This window comes from Gymnogyps californianus, chromosome 2 (genome assembly GCF_018139145.2).
Source record: "Gymnogyps californianus isolate 813 chromosome 2, ASM1813914v2, whole genome shotgun sequence".
In the NCBI taxonomy this organism is placed as follows: Eukaryota; Metazoa; Chordata; class Aves; order Accipitriformes; family Cathartidae; genus Gymnogyps; species Gymnogyps californianus.
In genome coordinates, this window is record NC_059472.1 from 38963743 (window position 1) to 38987871 (window position 24129).

Here is a 24129-nt window from a genome sequence, read left to right on the forward strand (position 1 = left end):
TGACTCCTGAGGTGTTGTGATGTCTTGTGGTCACTCCTGGTTCTCTACCCCGAATCTCCCTCACTGAGGTAACGAGTTTGAGAGCAGAGGTATATAAACTATGGTGTTTGGTTACCATTAGTGGCACACAGGCTGCTTCAAAGCCATACATCTGTACTGCCTGTAGAGACAATTGGTCCTCCTGAGCATGCACAGGACACAGGAGCTGCTGCTGGCAGTGGGTCCCAAAGTAGCTCAGCTCGGGAATGCCTGATCTGGTGCATAGCGGAGGTGCATAACATCTGCAGGTCTTCTTCCACCTTTGCTCTTGCGCTTTCAAGTCTTGTCTGTCACTAACAGGACCGATCCCTTACTCCAAAGTCCTGCCTTTGCAAAGCAGCTCCTCATTTGTCCTGATTTGTTTGGGGAGGGAAGGTGGGCAGAGCCCCTCCAGCTTCCTGCTCCTGGAGGCCAAGGTGGAGGAATGGCAGTGAGCAAGGAGCAGGAAGGTGAGAGGGAGAAAGGGACTGTTTCTCTTCCTGGCTACAAGACTCTTTTGCCTGTGTGGAACTGCCTGGCCAGTGACAAGAAAGGATCCCGGACTTAGAGATTAAAGGTGGAAAACATAAATCAGGCTTATACAACCTTTTCCTGGGAATGAGCCATTTCAGAGTAAGAGGCTGCTGTAAATGGATGCGTGTCGATGGCAGGGTGTGATGCCCAGACAAGGCATATGCTGCGCTGATGTTCAGGTGATGTTCGTTTTAGCCTGTGTCTTTACTGGCCTCTTGTGAGCCAATCAAGCTACTTTATGAGCCACAGCTATAATTTGGCCTCCTCTGCCCTCCTAAACGTACCTTGGGATAAATACATTCTGGAGATCACAGGAAGTCACAAATTTGTGTGGTAGCAGCTGGATCTGTCTTGTCTTCATGCATTCCATGATTTTCAAAGCTAAGCAGATTTGGGCCTCATTAATGCTTGAGCACATAAAAAAATGGATATTGCTTATTGTACAAGCAGCAGCCAGCTATTTTCTACAATATATCAGTATGTATATCTTTGTAATCTTTAGAGAATAGTGTTTTGTATAGCGATATTTAATCTGAAAATAAATACAACTCTTCAGACTCCCTCACACAGAGGGCCTGGTCCTTCAAACAAAACTATTAAAGAGATGTTTCCAAAGAGCTAGCATTTCCTCTGGGTTTACGCAAGGGAAAGGGAGATGTTTTGGGGTTTTTGTTCACAGATACAGCTCACACTGCACGAGTTCAAGCTCCTTCAGAGCATGGTGTTCGTTTACCATTTCTTCCCACAAAGGGACCTCAGGTCGGAGGATTTCTCATGTCAGTGCAGAAGACACAAATCTGAGTGTGTACACGTGTGCGTGTGTGCACGTTTTAAAGGAAAGCTGGATTTTTCCATAGAAACTCCTGTAGTAAACCAGTGCTGTGCTCTGTGCCCTGCTTGGCCTCACCCTTCTGTGCAATCACAGAATTCAGAGACGGAAAACAACTTCCACATTATTTTTGGTGTGTTTCTTTCCCAGTGTCTTTCTGTTCTTTGCACCGTACTGCTCAGGTTTTCCAATTTGTTTTTAAATAGCTTGTGGATATGGCTTCTCCTTCTTCCCTTGGGATACTATTCCACAATCTAATGGTTCTCAAAATTAGAATTTTTCCTCCATCCCAGGTGTAAGACTTTGTTTATAAAGCGCTGAATTCACACAGTAATGTGCCTGGTGCAGATGTTTCACATGGGGACATTTATGTGAAGTGCTTCCATTGAAAAATAGGGATAAAACCAAAAAAGCTTATTAAGTGAATTTACAATATATGATAAGTAAACATGCTTTTATTTTGCAATTTCACTACAAAATTAGCGACACATACAACTGTAATACTGTATTGCCGCATAAAAACTAATTACCAAGAATTGTATTTTTCCAAAGCTTAGGATCACAGCAAATTAATTAAAATTCTTCATACAAAAGAAGGAATTTCATAATAAGTTTTTATGTATATATGTATAGTACATTTCAATCTTTTAAAATTTGTGACTGTAACATGGACTTTTTTTCTTTCTCTGCATTTTTAATAAGGCGGCAATGGAGATCTATCAAGTCCATAGCATATATCACTGTTTTTATTCAAGAATTCTTGTGAAAATAAAGCACTTCCTTTATTTACAAAAATCATAATTGCAACATACATAAAACCTGTCAAAGCTCCAATTTCCAATATTCTAATGAATATCAAAAGAGTCCAGCATTTCTGACTTTGACAAATTGCAAATGAGGTTTTATTCATTAAGAGGGCTGCTAATGTTTATTTAAATGCAATTTACTGTTGCATTATTGATTAGCTACTGCAGAATTATCTTACAAGGAGCACGTGTAGCAAGAAGATTTCAGGTTGAGAAAGGATTTATCTAGGGAAGGCCTGTAGGCTTGATTTAGGCCCCAGGACATGAGAGTTTTAATTTATCTGGAAAGAAAGGCCTGGTGGAAGGTTTGCTTTGTTTGCATTTAGACAGCAGATGAAAGGGGTTTTGATGTTGAGCTGGGAGAAAATGGCTGCCACTCTTGTTATTCACAGAGAGAATTGAGCAAAAGAAAAAATCTATTATAGGGGGCAAGATAAAAAAGTCTCCCCCCCCATCATATTCAGCATCAGCCTATATGTGGCTTGTTATTCTTCGAAGGAGAAATAATAAAGAAAATGTTGCTTGTTATCTAAAATATCTTTTAAAAAAATCCATATTGCATTTACCACTGAACCCTCACTTCTTTTGGTGCCATAAAACTCAAGCGAGGTTACTGTATCTGACCTGAGAGTACGAATTAAACCTGAGCCTATATATTTTAATGAAACCTGAAGGTATAATGTTTTCAGTGTTTCCCAACATAAACAAACACTTTCTGGCAATGTCTCACGTAACTAACTGATAACAGCTCAAAGTGCTGGAGAGTGATACAGAGCCTCTTTGGCTTCCACCTTAAGGAGGGAGGCATCTGCAGTACTTACTTGTTTTAGCACCGGTTTTGTCTACAAGAATCAATTAGTCATGTAAACCATGAGCGTGAATCCTATCCTTCCTGAGGGGTACTGCTGCAGGATTAAATAGGACTCAAGCAAATGCATAGCAGTGATAGAGATTTAAGAAATTAAGGGTAGTCATCCCATCGAGCTAACGAACAGAAGCCTGTGAATGCAAACAATGCCACCAGATCAGGTGGAATCCGGTGAGCAGGCGGCTTCTAGTCCTGGAATAAGTTATTTTAAATTTCCAACTTGGAGAAAATGTGTTCAACAGAGCAATGTGCTGCTTCAAAAGACATAGTTCAAGTACACAGTATCAGGACCTGAATGTCCTTTTCTGGACTCATTACAACCTGACAGGGCTTTTCATTTCAAATGACAATCAAGAAAACTTGGAAAGCTCTCAGCCAATTGCGAGGAGGAAGAATGATCCTACTGAAATTAAATCTGAAACTCAAATATTACACCAAGACCTTTCAACTTGCTCATTATTCCATTAAACCAACTGTAAAGGCACCATTCTTCATCTGAAATGAGTTTAGAAAAACTTTCATTGTGTGACTTGGTCCACAAATGAGAGTGACAGGAGCAGAATGATATTTTCCTTCGGGGTTTATACCTTTAGTGACTCTGATGATGATGACTAAGTATCAGTTCTGACAAGCTGAAGGTTAATTACTTACTCTGTGTTTCAGGTCTGTCAGAGCAGAATATCAGCATTGATTTATTTACCAAAAGTCAGGAGTATTTGGTATTTACTTTGGGCATAGAGAACCGTTGCTCTAAAGACCCATTGTCTGTCTTCTGCTGGCCCGCAAATGCTTCTCTGCTTCCCATTTCTGCCTCATTTAAATTTCCCTCCTTTCCTCAACTTTCAAGGATCTCTTGGTATTTTTCCTCTTTACCTTTGGTTCTTGGCAAACATAAAATACTTCACATCACATCAGTGAAGATCATGAGCAATTAGAAGGCTGAGATAGAAAGCAAAGTAGATGGTGTAATTTTGAGACGGATGAATGCATGCATGGTGGTCCATTAGAAAATACAGAAAACCTTAAATCACATTGTTAATGAAAAAGTCTTCTTGAAAAATCAGGTAGGTGACAAAAGTCTTTCCCCATGAATGTGACATATTTGGATTATTAGCTTCAAATGGTGAGGAAACCAGATTAGGTGGTGCTGCTGCTGCAAAAAGGAAAGGGATGTCTGAAATGCTGCAAGTGAAGCGTTGCTTGGTAAACTAGGTCTGGCCTTCTCAGGCTTTTCCAATTTCTAATTATTTTGCAGACCACAATTAAAACGGAAACAAAAAGTTATGGGAAAAGGGGTCTACTTATATCGTATACCTTTACAGACCTCTGGAGCCTTCCTTAGCAGCAATGCTCACACCTTTTTTCTGACCCTGTCCTTCATGTGTCCCCATATCCCTCTGTCTCCTCTCTTTTACCAACACTTAGGTACCCTGTCACTCTTTTGTGGTTCTTCTTTCTACTCTTCTCAGAGATCCTTTCCCTCCCTGATACCTGTGTTTAGTTTGGCTTTATTTGGGTGCAGTTAAGTAAGCCTGGATTTCACCTGGGCCCCATTGCAAACAGGCATCGGAATTCCACTATCATCATATGACTAGAGCCGCTTAAATATGAATGCAGTGTCCCATTTCCTTCTTGTAGTCTCTAGTATCCTGTTCTGGTCTGTTTACTCAGGCTATATATAGAGCTGCTTTTTTGTTTCCAGAAAAAAATTCCTTTGCATGCATTATCTATCCATAAATCCTCTTCTTTGCTGTGTACAAGCCTACAGCTACCGTTGGAGTCAAGTTATGCTGAGATCCCTGATCAAAACACGCATACTTCAATAGAAACATCACTCACTGGGAATTTGCTCTGATGTTATCTGCGACAAACATGTAGGGACTGTTCTGTTTTCTGTATGTCTGACTTTATTTTAGAATCCAAATTTCCAGTTAGTTACTTGTATATATAATCCGTTAATAATAATACTGAAAAATGCCTTCTATCCAACTACCAGGTCATAAAAATCTTTATTCTTTTCTTTGACATTCTCAGTACCCCCAACCTTTAACAGGAATGTTCTTCTATTTCTTTAAAAGCCTGATGATTATCCCAGTATCTACTCAAGTCCAGGGCTTGAAAACAAATCTTGTTTCTTAACTTTTTTCCCCAGCATCTTTGTTCGAAAGACAAAGGAGAACTTCTCTAATGTCATCTTCTGAGCCAAAAGGAGTGTCAAACAAAACAACATTCTGTGTAAAATCAAGAAGAAGCTTGACATCCATATGAGACCTTGGGGAAAAATGTTACTTGTATATGTTGAGTCTTAGTGCTTTGTTCTACTTTGAGTAATTTACCTTGAGGATTTGATATAATAGGCATATAAAAAACTTGGTAGAAGGAATATAAACAGAAGGACTCTACAATACAAGGGTACAGAATTGTAGGAAAAACAATTGTACTGGTGGAGCATTGGTCCTGTGCATAAAGGACAGCTTAGAGTCAGATCAAATAAATAAGCCGACTACTATCACCATCTAATGCAGGATACCTATGCTAGGCCTACAGAGGAAAAGTATAGCATTAAGACTATACTATCTGTGGTGGGTTGACCTTGGCTGGATGCCAGGTGCCCACCAAAGCCGCTCTATCCCTCCCCTCCTCAGCTGGACAGGGGAGAGAAAATGTAATGAAAAGGTCATGGGTCAAGACAAGGACAGGGAGAGACTACTCAACAATTACCGTCACAGGCAAAACATACTCGACCTGGGGAAAAATTAATTTAATTTATTACCAATTAAATCAGAGTAGGATAATGAGAAATAAAACCAAATCTTAGAAACACCCTCCCTTCTTCCTGGGTTTAACTTTACTCCTGAATTCTCTACCTCCTCCACCCCGCAGCGGCGCAGGGGGACGGGGAATGGGGGTTTGGGTCAGTTCATCACACGTTGTTTCTGCCACTCCTTCCTCCTCAGGGGGAGGACTCCTCACACTCTTCCCCTGCTCCAGCGTGGGGTCCCTCCCATGGGAGACAGTCCTCCATGAACTTCTCCAATGTGAGTCCTTCCCACGGGCTGCAGTTCTTCACGAACTGCTCCAGCGTGGGTCCCATCCATGGGGTGCAGTCCTTCAGGAACAGACTGCTCCAGTGTGGGTCCCCCACGGGGTCACAAGTCCTGCCAGCAAACCTGCTCCAGTGTGGCATCCTCTTTCCACAGGTCCACAGGTCCCACCAGGAGCCTGCTCCAGTGCGGGCTATCCATGGGGTCACAGCCTCCTTCGGGCATCCACCTGCTCTGGCATGGGGTCCTCCATGGGCTGCAGGTGGATATCTGCTCCACCGTTCACCTCTATGGGCTGCAGGGGCACAACCTGCCTCACAATGGTCTTCACCACGGGCTGCAGGGGAATCTCTGCTCTGGTGCCTGGAGCACCTCCTCCCCCTCCTTCTTCTCTGACCTTGGTGTCTGCAGAGTTGTTTCTCTCACCTGCTGCAATTGTGCAGGTTTTTTTCCCTCCCTTCTTAACTATGTTATCCCAGAGGTGCTACCACCGTCGCTGATGGGCTCGGCCTTGGCCAGTGGCAGGTCCGACCAGAGATAGTTTAAAGATACTGTCATGGATTTGGCAAATATACGGTAACTATCGCAACAGACTCCGGAAAGACAAGCTCCTTTCCCCCCTAGACTGGTGTGTTTTAAGCAGTAGGAAATTAACAATGAGATGAAGGACATTATTAAATGTAAGAATTCTGACTTCCAAATCGAAGTTCTGTTCAAGTGAGGAAAATAGGAAAAAAAAGAAAAAAAAAGAGAAAAGCTTTGGCAAGTAGGTGTTAAACACAATAAGGCAAGCCAAAAAGGGTTCTGAAGAGCAGGTTGTTAAAGGCGTAAGAACTAAAAATGAATTCTCTTCAAACACATCAGAGGCAGGACTTGTGAGATAGTCTGTAGGGCCAATAGATGATGGATATAGTAAAGGAAAGCTCAAAGGAAATAAAGCCATGTAGAGAAGCAAAATGAATTCTGTGCTTCTTTTTTCACTGGGAAGGGGAGAGGGAGAAAAGGTATACCAAAAACTTTGTTTACAGGAGAAATACTGGGGAAGAGGCAACATGACTTTTAAAGAGCAGAGTTATCTCTCTCAAATCTATTCCAGTTTCTCAAAGGAGTCACTGGATTTGCAGGCAAAGCTGATCTGATGGAAACCGTCTGTGTAGAAGTCTCCAAGTGCTTCATCAAAGGCTTCTAAAAAACCCAGCCTATCATGCTCTAATGGCCAGATAATCATACATGAAAGTCCAAAGGTAGGCATCTACTTCTATAATGAGGCACCTGAATAAATGATTTGCTTATTTATTTATTTATTTATTTTTCACTGGGAGGAGTCCAGCATTAGGCATACAAGACTGGCATGTTTGCCACTTGATGTCCATACAGGGACACATTTTGACACATTTGACTACAGCCAGCTGCACTAATTGCAGAAAATAAAATATCCCTTTTGCCATATACGTATGGAGGTGGGGAATAAACCACTTAATTCTGTCTTTACACTTCACCTGATTTGATGAGCAGAAGAGTAGCTTACCACTGAATTTAAACATTGTCTATCGGCATTCATTTGTTAATTGTAGTGAAGCTCTAGACAAGAAATCTCAACTTCATTGTACTAGCCACTCTATAAAAACTCATAGTAAAGACACAAACACTGTGGATGTAGCAACAAAGACAGAGAAATTAATAATATACTGGTACAAAGACTGGATGAAATAATCATGAGATCTAAGAAAAGAATACTATTCCCTGCTATTAACAGTAGCAGCACTTAGAACAATGACAACATCAACAAATCCTGGCTGGCCTGGCAAAATCCAGTGTGCCAGACTCTCCCATGATCCACACCTCAGGTATTCTTCCGTAACACTGCCGTTATTGAGAAGGTTTTGCTATTCTGAGGCAAGAGAAAGCAAATTTCATTGTACAATCTGATTTCTCAGTTTCATTTTCCACTTTTTGCCTGAAAAATACAAGTCTCTATTACAATAACAAATTAGCCCCTGAAGACACTAGGTTGGCCTGAAAGCTTTCTCATTTGATATTGCTGCTGTCGTTTTGGAAATAGTCTTAAAAGAGAACAACATTTGAAGTTATGCTTGTTTATTAATAGAATCTAGAAACTGCAGAGCCTGTATATTTTCAAGTTTTATAAAAAGCCTTTCTATAAAGCCATTCACACAACCAGTTATTTGGGGTTGAAAAGCATTCTACGTGAAAACACTGGCTTTAATGTCAAGGCCAGGAATAGCAAAGCTTTGCTGGGTTCTCTGTTTCAAATTCTGGTGTAAATTTGGTGACTTCATTGAAATTATACTGGGGATCACTCCAGGCTCTCCTAGGCAGCAGGTACTCTATAAATTTAATGTTATAGCAAACCAAATTCTATATCAGAGAGAGCATCATCTCAGCAAGCCCATCTCTCTTTTTTATGGAGTCTTTTTTTTTGTGTGTGTGTAGCTCCTGTAAGATTTCTCTGAGCCTGCCAATAAAAATAGTGTGGTTTTTTTTTGGTTTTGTTTGTTTGTTTGTTTGTTTGGTTTGTTTTGTTTTGTTTTTAAGATTTTATTTAGAAATTAAGGAATAAACACAATTCCCATACCTTGTTGCAACAGTGGCTGGGAAGTGAGAGTTGTGTTTTGGTGTGCTGTCAGATAGGCAGGTACAGCCACATGCATGTTAACAAATGCAGTGAGGCTTGCTGGCTCTTCAGGAGTTTCTAAATACCTGTCTGAAAGATCCTGAGGGCAAAATAAAGGAACTGTAAATTGTATCTGTAAAACTATTTCATTGGTGATTGTTTTGTATTCTTCCATTTTTTCTTTTTGATTTCAAGGTGTTAATTTTACATGTCCTGGGTATCTTCTAAAGAAACACGGGGATTCATGCCAAAGAGCTGAATGGCTGGTATTTTGCCAGAAAGACCTCTGCCTGCCCCCGGGATTGACACTCTGTCTCTCGTGTCTTTGCAGAACTAATTACTTGGAGGAATTAAATTACAGTAACAAATCGGCACCTCATCGTGATTGGAATCTGTTTGAAGTAGGCCTTTTTGTGACTCATTGTATTTTATAATTCCTCTTAAAATGGCCTGTTGAGGAGATCTTAGTAAGATTCATGCTGGTGGGACAAAGTCTGTGGCACACTGCCATTTTATTATAAATTGCTCTGAAGAATGGTTGCTCTACTTTGAAAACAGACTCTAAAAACAGCCCAGAAGGGGGATGATGGCTCAGTTTTTATTGATTTAGTCTTGTCATCGTGCTCAAGTATAAAGATGACTTTTCTACTTGCAAGTCTTGCAGACTCCCCCAAGCGTCTGAAAGTCAACCTGGCTTCTCTCTTTTGCAGAGACTGTTAAAAAGCCTGGCCTGATTTTGCCTCTGCAGCTCCATTGACTGAGTGCATCTCTGATAGAAGGGTAGGATTGCAAGGTAACTGCTCCCACGACCCTGCCTTTTTGTCTATGTCTTTGCCTCTAGGAGATTCAAAGACATTTTTTCATAGATGGAACAAAGGTCTCAGGTATTATTAAAAAAACCCCACAAACAGTGATTCCATTGGAAAATGCCTATTGATTGAACCCAAAACTTCTCAGAGCAGTATGACAGTTTTGATTCTGCTTTCCATCACAGAAAGTTTCCCAGGTTCAAGATGAAACCTGGTCAGAAAAAGGAAAAGAATCTGACTCTACAGTTCACTGTTAATGGCATTTGTGTTAGATAGATAAACAATGGGAATTGAATGTTGCCTCAGAACACTGCACTGCCTACAGCTCTATATGAAAAAGGAGGAATTACAGATCTAACCCCCCCACTTTTTAGCCTAACACAGTGCTAGCATCTCCAGTGTTAAATGATTCTATCTGTGGCAAGGATCTGTTATTTTGGTAGTGATTCATCTATGATCAAAAAAGATAGGTATCAAATCAAGGGCTATCTCATCCTTGGCAAAATAAACATTTCACCTTCCACATGCAAGGATGAAAGAGAGAAAATACAAAGCTTTATTGCATGAGGTAATCGAAAGCTCATCTGACTGAGATATTGGTCTTACAGCTTGCTATACAGTTACGTATTGTTACAAAAGTCTGGACTAAATTTGTTCACTTTATCCACTTCAGCAAGCACCTGCCAGACAGGGTCCCTTAATAAAAGGACTGTATTCTCCTACTCTGCCTCCCCACATATTGTTATTTGCTCCCTAAATCATTCCACTGGAAACACTACTCCTGGAACAAGGAGATAATTCCAGGTTAACAAAGGTAGCCCTAACGAAGACATTAAATACAAAATGAGACTGCAGAAATATAGTTCCTCAAAAACCTTACTACAGATTTATGGCTTACCAAGTTAAGGGGGTGTGATAGATACAGTGCAGTCTTGCTTTAGTAGTTGACAGAGAAATTTCCTAGGAAAACTGGAGGAGCTCCAATTCTGAAGACAATGTTTGGAAACTGGGCAATTCAAATGATTGGTCAGAGCCTTGCACAGTGGTCAGATTCCTGGTTGAAATCTTCATCCTAATATTAACACTACATGTCCTTTTGTAAATTGTTTACCTTCCATGTGACTTAGTTCAGGCTCCATCCAAAACCCACAGCAGCCAGGTGGTCTGGGTTCCTCCTGAATCTCTCATCTGATGCTATAGCCTTAATATATATAACTTTTCAGAAGTGAGATAAGTCTGAATTGTCTCTGAACTGCTTTCAGGTGGTGGGTTCTAGAGGTGCTAATGCAAAAGATAATCATGGTTTCTAATCATGGGCTGATATTAATGTTTTATAATGTCAGTATATTTTAGTACCTTTGTGTGACAGAAGAGTGGGAAACAGCACAAAACCACTCTCTGTAGCAGGACCTAAGTTTGGAATTGTGAAGAGAGAGAAATAACAGAGCAAAATGTGTGGCTAAAGTTAGGAACACAAACAGGAAATAGCACATTGACATAAACCTAGGAAATCTATCAGTTCAACAGGTGAAGAAAACAGCCCACTAAACGAGAAGAGAGGACCTGGAAAGCTGGAAAGAAGCTGGAAGATAAGAGTAGGTAGGACGTTTGGCATAAAAGAACAATGAAAATTTTCAGTTTCTGAAGCAATTTATTTCCAAGGAATTAAAATGCAAAAGTGTAGATTTGTTATGTGGAAACAGCTTTCCAATCTAGGAAAACCAAAGAAAGAAACCCACTGCCATGGCTTCCACATTGCATGGGAAGCTAAGGATAGGGGAAACATATCAGGATCGCTTGAGGTGGCATGCGGCAGAGCAGGAGCTGCCACACTGTGCGGGATGCGTGTTCCCTGCAGCCCAGATGGCCTGGCAGGGAGCTGCAGTGGCCAAGGCGGTGGCACCACTGCAAAAAGGTTTGCAAGCACTGCCCAAAGAATTGCTACTTTTGCTGCCGTGGAGGTCAGGTCTCTCAGCTCCCAATCTGTCTCCCTCACTTTAAAGTCCAAGCACCTCAGAGGAGAGGCCTCCCCCCAGGGTATAAATGTACCCTTTCCTGAATTTCATGAGTAGGCATAAACATACGCGCACCGTCTTACCCAAAGCTAAACTGTGACTGACTTCTACTGAACATGATAAAAAACACTTTTGGGAAAAAATTGAAATAGATTGGGTAAAGCAGTAGAGGCAGATTTATCAGAAGAATAGATCTCAGTGACCTCTTTGTCCATCTTTGGGGTTTTTTCCATCTGCCATTAGTAATAAGAAGCAGAGGTATAATGAACATTGCTTTCTGCAACAAAAGTGTTAATTACTCCTCCTCTCCCACAGAGTTAGCAAAATGTCATTGATGACTGGTTTGCAAATTCTATAAAATACGCTCTCATTCAAATTTACTATCAAAAAGAATCGAATCATTATATGGTTTAAATTATATATGTCTTTCAGATCACACTGATTTTTCCTCCTAGGTACAGATAGATTGTTCTTACCTTAGCATGGCTGAAAACAATAATGAATAATAAGGTAGTTTTATCATGCCATTTAGTATGGAGATAAGAGAAATTGGTTTATTGCTAACAGGTATTTTTGTGGTTAAGTACAAAAAAATTATCATCTAGAGTGCCTGATGACAAACTGGAAGCTTCAATCTACAAAAAAATTATTAAATAATAATTAATACATAACTAGGAGATACATTTTGGAATTATAGTCAGACAGTTATAAAGACGACATTGCTTTTTAATTATTAGTTTCATTGAACTATATGTATTAAGACCATTACATTAAATAAAAATGTAAAAAGGGATCCTTAGTGGGAAGAAAAAAAGCAAACATCAATTTTGTAACTCTTTGCTTTTCCACTTGGAAGAGAAGACCAGCGAAAAGAATGAATGGAATGATATACATTATACTGCAAAATAGCATTCATTCCTACATCAATTTTTTCAGAGTTTCTTGTTTTGTAAAACACAACTGACTAAATGTAACTGCAACGTAAGAGATCTGTAGAAAAGCTTAGAGAAGATTTTGAAGTGGTTGCAAAGCAAAGAGAACTGATAATGCTTTCATACTAGATTAACAAATCTATTGTTTATTACCTCAATGATATGGCATGCTGTGAGGTGCCTATGCTCATGCAGTAATGATTAGCTAGTTGGCTAACTTCCAGCCAGTAGGGTTATTAACACTATATTGTGAAGCCTCAATGTAAGGTTAATTTTCTTGTACTGTATATTGCATGCAGAAAACTTTTATTAATCAATATAAATTATTCCCCAAACAATAAGACACAGTGGGGGCAAGCAGGAAAGGCTGGAAATGAGGTGTTAGTGCAAAAAAACCAAAAGAATAAAGAAGGTCATGTGTTCTGTCTCTAATTAATGTTGAAGGAAAGTCTTTGAAAGGCAGAAGTCTAGTGGCTAAAGCAGAAGACTGACAAACCAACGACCTATGCTTTGTTAAGAAGCCAGATTGGGATGTGACCTGAGGCAAATCAAGTTTTTCTCATTGTGATTCAAGTCTTACCTGTAAAATAAGGATGAATCCTCCCTGCTATTAAAGAATCATTAATATATTAGATGGTTGACTGAGAAAGCTTTACATTGGACAATAAGCAAATTGCAGAATTTAAGATAAGATATTGAAATAATATGAACATGTATAGATGAAGCCCAGAGTATAGCTATCTTATTGATATTGTGGTTACCTTAGTTGGTTTTTATTTCCCTTATTTTTGAAGTAATAGCCTCAGGCAGGTACTTCCTGAACTGCTCACCATGCCATAAATCTCAGTGCTAAGTGGCGTCAATGCAGTATCTGACACTATTAACTAGGTTTGGAATTGAATAAGAGCATGTAGAGTTCAGATGGACTACTAGTGTTTATAGTCCACCAACCTTTGGACCAAGAAAAAGTTGTTCTGCTTATTTGGACCCATGCTGCTGCTTCTGCTGTGGTTGCGTACTGGAAATCAGAAAGAAGGAGGACTAGTCACCTTGATGGGTCAAGTCAGAAGAACTGTGCATAGCTACTGACTTAATGTTTACCTTTATGGACTATCAGGTATCCATTTCTGGTCTCAGCCAGCATGTGATAGCTGGATGTGATATATACCTCACAGGTGTGTTGTGGCTTGGACGTCTTTAGACTGTTAGTTGGGTTAATGAAAAGTGCTACGCAAAACATTGCCTTGAATAGACACAGAACCACTGACCAAAGAGGTCCTGGCATCAGTCAGATTTCCATGTGGTTGGAAGAGTCCTCAATACATTTTGCTTTTGGTTTGTTTTTGTTTATATACAGCCATGAACTCTAAACTACTTCTGTGAGCTCTTAGCACTGAGCAGGTAAATTGAGACCACAGTGCTTACTGGTGGTGCCACTTGGGTTGGATTATGTGCTAGGGCCAGTTGCGGAAACCATTTCCACACATGTTTAACACTAAGCATATGAATGGGATGATTGACATCTATGTGACTACATAAATATTTTTAAATACTTAAGTAAAGCATGCGCTAACCCACAGGCTTAAGCTTTGATTTCACTGAGCAGTTTGCACACACTGCAGCCTTAAACAGAACAATAATTCTACCTTTGTTGGACAAAATATTTCAGTACATGCTTAATTTTGAGCTGGACACACAGACCCACTGTGATCTGTGGGACCACTCGTGCGCTTGTGCCTAAAGCTAAGCATATGCTTAATGAACTGCTAAAGTCGGGCCTGACAATAAACAAGGCTGCTGGTATCCTGAAGGTCCGTCTGCTTTCCTGGTATCTAAACCTTGATGGAAGTGGTTTAAAGTGACATGTTTTACTTCTCAGTTGGAGTGGACTGAGGGCATACAACATGGCCAGTTATAGCCAGCGTTACCATCTGTCTGGGTTTTCCTAGATGTACTCTTTTTTTCTATCTACTGTTTTGGTCTGGATAGAAGATATTTAATTTTTGTAAATCCTGGGCAGAAATATGGCAGCCCTAGGGTTAGGAGCTCAGTTAAGAAGCCATAAGTTGGTGTCAACAAGCTGTAATGTTGTATCTACAGTTACTCTTAAAAAACTATTTTAAAATAGTTTTAAACCATATAAAAGACACATGAAGATGTCTTTTCAGAACTGCAACCTCTTTCACTCTGTATAGTCTTAGTTGAACCAAAGTAAACTTTTTCTAGACCATGTTGTTTACAAGGTGTTGCAATACTCGTGTTTTGTTTCCAGTTTCCAATATTAAGGATATGAATGCTATGAAATACTTACATTTAAGCAAAAAAATATCTTAGAAAGATTTTTTTTTTCTGAAAATATGGAGGAACACCAGCAGTGAGAAAGCAGTCCTTGAAAACATAATTAGCTCTGCTGAGCAAATAACAAAGGCTTTGTTACTCTGCCACATAGCACATCTAGTAAGTGTTTACACATCCCTAAAGCTGAATTACTGGTGAAGCACATAACTTTGAAAATACAGAGATTATTATAGTTTATTTCTTTACACTTTCCACATCATGTAGATAACATGAGGCTGGTGTATGAGGATGGATATAAGTGAAATAGTTTCCATGAATATACATTTACTTTGTTATATGCATATAATATATGGAATGAAATATCAGATACGTAATGAAAAAAAATAGAGAGGAAAATAATCAAAAGAAATATAATTGAGGGAATGAACAGAGAAGAAAAGTGGATTTACAACTAGAAAAATGTAGAGAACAGAGATTTGAGAAAAGAAAATGGAATGATTAAAAACTAACCATAAAATAGTTATTAGAAATACATAAGATGAAGTCAAAACTTAGCATAAGGAATAAGTAGGCACAATTACTAAAATATGACAGATAATAAGAGAAAAAAATTAAGAGAAAACCCAAAGGAAATTAAAAATAGAGATATGGTAAGAATCTAAATGAAAAGTTTAAAAATTTGTACGTTAGCAAATACTTAGCTATTAGCAATTATTTAAAATTTTTATCAATTTAAAGGATTATCAACAGAAGTTGTAAATTCTGAGGGAATATTCTGCCTTGTTTGATACTATAATAATGAAGGGCATATACTTAAGGTGATTATGTCGCTAATTAAATGGGATTATTCCTGAGTTAAACTTCAGTTCCTCTTGGTTAGCCCTGTGATACCCTACTTGCTTTATTCTACTCATAAGATGATAAAAAAGGCAAGGTCAACAAAAATAAAATAGAAACGTGGAACTAGCGAAGACTGCAAAAAAATGTCAATTTCTAGATATTGAAAACAGCCAACTAATGGAAGAATTTACCATGGGAGCTGGCAGATTCTCCAAATTTGAAATGTTGCAATTGAATGGATGCCTTTCTGAAATGCATCATTTATTCACAAATCATGTGTCTGATGAAGAAATTGTTAAGACTTTTTTTCTCTGCAGGAAGATTGGCAACCACAACTATTGTGAAGTGAAATATTCTGTTGCCGCTCTTTCAGAATAGCTCCTTGCGTTGACAAACTGTTGCAGTGATATTGTTTGCATGTCAGGATAGACTGACTATGTAGGCGAGAGCTCCTGTAAAATAGCTAAGTAAGTCAAGTCCCCAATGGCTATGCCTGCCTGTTTCTATTGCTAGGCAAAGCCCAGCTAGGATGTCCCGCATTTCATGTGGTAGTGAATGGCATCAGTGGTGCCTATCTCCAATAGCACAAGGAGAAACACCTCAATTATCTCCAATTGTATTTTTTAATCATTTTTATCTACTTGGAAGTTGTTCAGATAAAGCTTTTCTTGCCTCTTTTCTGCCTAATTTGCAGATTGCTGGAAGTGAGAATGGGAACATGTTACTGCATGTTCTGTTCTTAATGCCTTTACCATGTGTTTGTTACTGGACACTGACAAACCTTTTATCTGAACCAGCACAGTAACTCTTATGCCCTTTGCTCTTAGTTACCATGGTTTAGCTACCCTTAGCAGAACTACTGTTACTAGTGGTTACTTCCTGCCTGATAGCCTGTAGATCAGTTTTGTTTCAGACACATGTTACATTTAACATCCCATTCCTCCATGCTTCGGATACATACCCTGAATAATGTCTGGAAGTTCATTGCTTCCCTACAAATCTTGGTAAAAATGAATTTAAAATGGCAAAGAGATCCTGTTATCCTTGTATGTCTGTACTCCTCTCTCAAGAACTTCTGAAGATGACAACTAAAGGCCTACCCTGTGTATTAAAATCTCTCCACATATCAAAAGCTTTTCATTTATACAGGTGGTTTTAGTAATGACCTAATTACACTTTGTTGTCAGCTTCTGATATATCAGCTTATTTGTTTTTCTGCCATGTTAAGAAGACTGCCTCACCTTAAATGTTAGGTATTCTTGACATTAGTTATAAAAGTAAAATTAAACAGCTCAAGCTTTTCTCCACCCTCCTTCCCTAAATATCACAGCAAAATTGAACCCTGTATGAAACAGAAACCATAAAACTCTCTTCTGCTACTTCTCTTCTCTTGGAGGTGGACAGGCCCTAATCTCTACAGCAGAGACTGCTCCTCCGCTTGCTCTTCTAAGTGAAGAAGGGCACAGACCCTTCTACCCATGTTTATGACAGTACATAAGGTGATATCTTAAATAACTACATCTTACACCGTTAGACCCTTCATTGAACAAGTACATTTTGAACAAGTGCAGAAAAATCAATGACAGAGAGGAAAAGACATATCGATGTGGTGTCTCCTGAAATATGACTGATTCAATCACAACTCAAAAGGGTTGCTTTAGTTATATTTTGTTGAATATTTTATTTATAAAGTAGGTCTTTTGACCTTAGTTTATGCCAGAGAGAATGCCTGCAAATGAGATGACTATGAGCTAGTAGCCCCTTCGCACTAGTGAGCCAAGGATTTAGAGATGTCTTGTTCCCTTACTCTCTTTCTGCTCTCCTAGTCCCTGTTTGATTTTTTATTAGAAATATTTACGTTCCTTCATCACCAGAGGCTACCATGAGATCTCTGCTTTCTATTATGAGGCTATTAGGTGAGCCTCAAGGTTTGTTTTTATTTTGGTTGAAAACTCGACTCTAGCTCTTTGATGGATTCCAAGCCTTGCCCCTTTCAGTGATGGCAGGCTCTTTGTTGGCACCAGAGCCGGAATACTTCCCCTTGGTCTGAAAACATTTAGGATCACATCAGAGGTGCCAAACATAGAGCAAAGAAGCAAAAAAGTAGAAGAAAAGAACCCCGAGGTCCATGGGATCATCCAAGGGGATTGCAGGAAGAAGTAGAGAAAAAGAAATCAGCTGCAGTGAGTCATGTGACCAGAAGTCTGACGGGAGGTTGTGAATAATAGTTTGGAAATCAGTGTTTATAAGAAAAGCTTATAGAATTGCAAGGAAAGATAGGGACCAGATACACCTTTTTGTCTAATTTTTTTCTGTAGTGAAGCGTTGGTGTTATTTAGAGCTCATAATAATCAACATACCCTTGGGGGAAGAGAATCAGGTCAGTGAATACTTGAGCAAACCAAACATACATAAGCCAATGGGCCCTGATGGGATGTGCCTACAAATACTGAGGGAGCTGGCTGATGTCTTTGTGAGGCCAGTCTTGATTATCTTCCAACTTCATGGAGAAGTGCCCAAGGACTGGAGGAAAGCAAATCTCACTCCTATCTTCAAGAAGGGCAAGAAGGAGGACCCAGGGAACTACAGGCACATCAGCCTCATCTCGATCCCTGGGGAGGTGACAGAACAAATCCTGGAAACCATCTCCAGGCAAATGAAGGACAGGGAAATCATCAGGAGTAGTCAGCATTGATCAACCAAGGGGAAGCCATGCTTGACCAACCTGATAACCTTCTACAATTAAATGACTGGCTTGGTAGATGAGGCAAGCACAGTGGATATTGTCTAGCTTCAGTAAGGCTTTTGACCTTGTCTCCCATAAGACCATAATAGAGAAGCTGATGAAGTATAGGCTGGATGACCAGTGAGGTGGACTGAAAACTGGCTGAATGGCTGGGCCTGGAGGACTTCATCAGTGGGATGAAGTTTAATTGGAGGCCAGTAACCAGCGGTGTACCCTAGAGGTCAATACTGGGTCAAGTCCTCTTCAGTATCTTCATTAATGATCTGGGTGATGGGGCAGAGTGGACCCTCAGCAAGCTTGCTGATGACACAAAACTGGGAGCAGAGGCTGATATGCCAGAGGCTCATGCTGCCATCCAGAGGGACCTCGACAGGCTGGAGAAATGGAGTCACAGGAACGTCGTGCAGTTCAACAAGGGGAAGTGCAAAGCCCTGCACCTGGGGAGGAACAACCCCAGGCACCTGTACATGCTGGGGGCCACCCATGTGGAAAAGAGTTTTGCAGAAAAGGCCCTGGAGGTCCTAGTGGACACCAAGTTGAACGTGAGCCAGCAATGTACCCACTCGTCAATGTGCGGCGAAAATGGCTAATGGTGTCCCGGGCTGCATTAGAAGTGTTGTCAGCAGGTCGAGAGGTGTGATTCTTCTGTCAAATCATTTTCATGTGGATTAGGATTAAAACAACAACAACAACAGAGAGATATTTTGTTGCTGACTCAGTTTTGAGGAATTTGTTTTGCTTTTGCATGTGACACCACTGAAGGTTTTTCAGTAAACTGGAGGAGGCAAGAGGGAAATGAGACCAGTTAAATGCAGCAGTACTATACAAAAGATTAATTATGGGCCCCACATACCAGCAGTTTCTGTTAATTTTAGAGTTTTGTTTTATGTAGGATTCCAGTTCTCACGTTTCTGGGTTGTCCTGTTAACACGTCTGGATCCTCTTCAGACTACTCCCCCCCTCCTTACACACTGCAGTTGAATCCCTTTGTCCTGCAGAAGCAATCTGCCCTCAGAGGTGGGTGGAGATACCTGTAGGCCTCCCCAGGTAAGGGAGATACATCCCCTCTCCCCACTCCCACGAGTGGCTGGCCATACTGCTATGAGCTATCTCACCTGATAACACCGGATTATCACCCTGTAATTCCTCCCACTTTGCTGTTTACTCCCTCCAAACATTACGTTCGCAGATGGTGAGCATCTCTCCTTCCCCTTTCCAATCATCATTTGGCCATGCCACAGCACACATAGTTAGTTCTTTTTAATCTTTCCCCATAATTAAATGAAAAGCCAATTTAAAAAGAGCTGTAATAAAGTCTCTTCTCCTGAAATTAAATACAAAAATAGTTGCTTCTTTTTATGTATTGTAAGCAATTAATAGGGAACGGGGCCGTTTCAGTAAGGACTTCAAACAAATGTGCTTTCGTGCAGTGGTGCCGTTGCTGCTGGGGAGGAAGAGATCTGTTCTGCCTGCTGACACTGGGTTTTCTCTTTCATGGCCATTTTTCATACCTGCAAAACAGTTTGTGGACTCTTTAAGCAAAGAAGTGGGGGGAGGAGGGAGAGAGGGTTGATAGGTCTACATTAGCTCATTAAAAACTAAAAAACCATTTCTATTTTACATAATTTAACATGGCAAACTATTAAAAAAAAATAAGGTGAAAACTGCAACCCCTAGGCATGCGTTTAAAACATCCTCATTTAGATGCTAATTTTGATTCCTAGTGTATGGCTGGTTAAAAAAAAAGCCATTAACAAAGGGGCAGATTACTTAAAAGGCATTATTAGGCAAATATGTATGAGTTTTCTGATACCAAGTGGCCCTTTTATGACTGAATACAGCTGCTAAGTAAAGTGACATGGAGATATTTGTTTTAAAAGGAAAGAAAAAACCACCAGATTTAAAAAAAAAATACAAACCAAACCCCAATAATTTTATAGAGTGTAAATCACATAGGTAAAAAAAAAATGCTTTAAAAAGTAAGTAATACTTTCTCCTTTTAATATTTAGAAAATGTGTGGCTCTGTGGGTGATGTATATTACCAGCTGAATTCTAGGATGTACCTAACATTTAGGTAATAGTGAAACAAATGTTAAAATGTTGCTATTTAATTCTAATCATACATCCTGTTTTGTGTGTTAGTAAAATAGCATTGACAGAAAAGTGAAATGAGGAAAATAGCAGGCAACATGAGAGGAAAGTACATTCTTTCCAGCTGAGACTGAACTCATGACTGGCAAAAATAAGGTTATAATGATATTAAAATGAAAACTGTTCAGACAGAAAAGATATAAGTAAATGTACTGTGCTGTATAAATTAAATGAGTAATAGAGGATGGGCAGATGGTTGCTTAACTGCATCACAGTAAAAGAACAGTGAATAGGTCTTCACTGAGAGCTCTCTTTCTGAACCTGAATAAAATTTTCCTTAACAGGGGAAAGGCTAAGGGAATTTCTAACCCTGAGAAGAAGAAATGAATTTGAAAAGCAGAGCTCATTTTGACTCTGTCTTGGTTGTCAGGGTATTTGAATAATTTTTGTGTTCTCTGTAAATTATCCAGTTAAGAATAAGGTGTCTAAACCAGAAACAGCTGATCATTCAGATCATTGCAGTCCCCAGCAGCCACAGAAAAGGCATTTCTGCTCTGCAGAGTCCACGGTGTTCTTCACAAGCACTTCTCTTGGTAACTACAGGGCAGTTCGGATTTGTTAGCATTAACATGTTTAGACTATATAATGAAACATGTATTAGAAATGAGAGCAGCTCTTTCCCTCCCTCCCTCAGATCTTCCCTTTTACATGCAACATTAAAACTTGTCAAAGCAGATTCTCCGTACACCACAGTTCAAGGAGTTACACCAGTGTAAGACTGGTGGAGAGAACTCAGCGCACCAGCACATCTTGTTAGCTAAAGCAAGAGAGAGAGAAAATGAATCATTTGTTATGAAAATGGGATATTACGTGAATGTATAAGAAGAAGGGATATCTGTCTTCATGTGTTAGTTGAGCTTTTATATTTCCCTTCATTAATAAAAGGGTTGGAAGAAAAATACAAGGATTTAGCGACTCATGTTGCAGTTCTTTAAAATGCACCAAGGCAATCAGTATCAGTAAAGCTACATATATCATCACATTTAAATGGCTTTATTATTGCCTGGAAGCCTAAGTAAACAGGTAAATTAAGAGTGACGACGGAAATCTTATCTGAAGTTAGTCCCAAAATACCTATTTGACTCAAAACAATTATTTTATTAAGTGTTTTGTATTTGATATTTTTAAAGCTTAGCACCATTGAGTGTCTCTGAATTATTACATATGCTTACTTCTCCCTTCATTTCGTTATTTTAGGATGAAGCAAAATAAATTGAGATTTCAAGAAAAGCAAAAGTATATTGGCCTAAAACAAGGATAATTCATGATTATCCATCCCGATAGTTCTGCTTTGTGTACTTGCCAAATGAAATTGAAAAGTGACTTAACAGCAAATGTAAAGCTTTTTCCTAGCACAGCTGTAATGTGGAAGTGGAAATGATTTGGCAATATTCCACACAGCTGAATCCTGGCGTGAGGTGGAGTTGAGGTAAGGATGGAAGAGCTTATGCTACTGTTTTTAGTGTAGGTGTGTATTAGTTTTCTGGTGCAAGTCAATTAATGGCCAGGTAGCTAGAAGTTGCTTAGTTGTATGTAAAGGTTATTGTGGCTATATTGTAACTGAATGTGATTTATTCCCAGAGAAGTTTATAGAAGAAATGTCTGTTCTAACTTTCAAATGTGCTAACTATTTCAAGTTAATCAATTATAGTGCAGAGCAATCCTTATGAAACGGGATGTTCTGCTTCAGGTATTTATTAAACCTGAAAGAGCTATGGAAGTACTGCTATGGAAGTAGAAAGGCAGTGTGTTTGTCTACCAAAGGGAGTGAAAGAGTAACCAATATGCACTAGTCCTAGGCAAACGCAGGATGCGAGACTTGAAAAGTGAAAGATGGTAAATGAATGTAACCTGTGGAATACAGAACAAAAGTGAAAAACACAGTTTAGTGAAGAAGAACCAGTGGAAGTGTGCAACAGAAGAACAAGCAGGATGAACAGAACTAAGCTAGGTGTATGAAAAGAAGAGAGATTTAACTTTAAATGGAGGAAAATCTGACTTTGCTTTGCATCATAATATCTGGAGAGAAATGAGTAAGGGGGGGTAACTCTCTCCTGTATTTCTGTGAAGTTATTTCTGACATCCCACTGTATGGGAATGGGTAATCAGTGTTTCAGACAGTCAGACAATCACAATGTTGAGTGCAGAGGAAGGAGGAGGATTTGATATTGCAATTAAAAGAAGGAAGGCCATTTAGTAATAAAATATTCCATGCAAATTTCTTTCAATCTTTGGGTTATGAGCAGTCTTCAGACAGGGACAGATTAAAAAGATCAGGTAAGTTCATGTTTGGTGGGAATCTATAAAGAAGAACATGCTGAATCTATGGCTGCTACAGATGGGCAGCTTATTTGGCCTCTACATTTTCTGTGAGAGCTAGAGAAAAACATCAAGCATCAAATCAAAGATGCTAAGTATATGCTGTTTTGAGAGTACTGTAAAGGAGTTATAGTAGCATGTGCTTGACATCCCAGCCATCCAAGATTTACCATTGCTCATAATATTAGTTAAAATGGCAGTGTCTTTTTTCCTTTTCTGTTTTTCTAGCTCTCTGTTTACATATGCAGGTACCCACTCTGCTGCAGGACAATGGGAGGGTTCAGGAATAAGCCAAGAGTCAAGCTTCTTTTTTGTAGGTCCTTCTCCTTTCCTAACAAGTGAATTGGATGTGGTTGTTGTGATTTTATGGCCTGCAACATGTGGTTTAGAAGGTGAAATGGGTATTTGGGGGGTTGCTCTTTTGTTCCTTTTTTCTTTGGAGTTTTTTGTTTTGGAGTGCTTTTTAGATAGATATTATTCAGCGATAGATATTATTCAGCTAGGGTCTCTTTTATTTCCTGGTTGATGTGACATTACCAAAAAAACCCAGTCCTCTAGAGCATGGACAAAAAAAGTATATTTTCTATGCTTGAGGTTTGAGTGACGAGGGTAAAAGAAGCAAAAACTTGGCTGACAGTACCAAATAAAGATGAATTAAACAAGAGGAGTGGAAATTGAATTTTATCAAAGCTGCCGTTTCTGGCAAGTGTTTACTGCACCAGTTTACGATGAAATATTTAATAATTCTGCTTCCTTTCAGACTGCAGTTTTTATTTCACCTCTCAAATAAGGGGCAAGTCCTGGACAGGAGGTCATTAATTTTCCCCTTCAGTCACCACCTCCTTAGAGCCACTAGAGTTAATAGGGCTGCATATTAATCAGGGCCTTGAGTCCTCTTTGTAGGAGAAAGGCAGGAAGGAGGGGGTCTCTGAATTTACGCCATTAACTTTAGGTGACAAATAAAGGCTGTTCTTCCTGCTGGGCTGTCACTTAGGATGCCTGGTTACAGCTGCACAGCTGATATGTTGTATTTTTATGTGGTGGTAAAGATGAAGAAGGGTTAAGGCAGGAGGCACTGCGCACAGTGCAGAGCTGAACACAAGGAATATGTTTCTCGCCTGGAACCAGTCTGAAAATGTCATTTATCCACGTTGTGCAATAAACTGCTCTCACGCGGGCATCTCAGAAGCACAACCAGAAGCACCTCTGTGCTTGAAACAAAGGATGTTTTTCAAGTGTGGATAATTTAGATTTCCAAATCCCTATAACAGTCACAGAGATTCA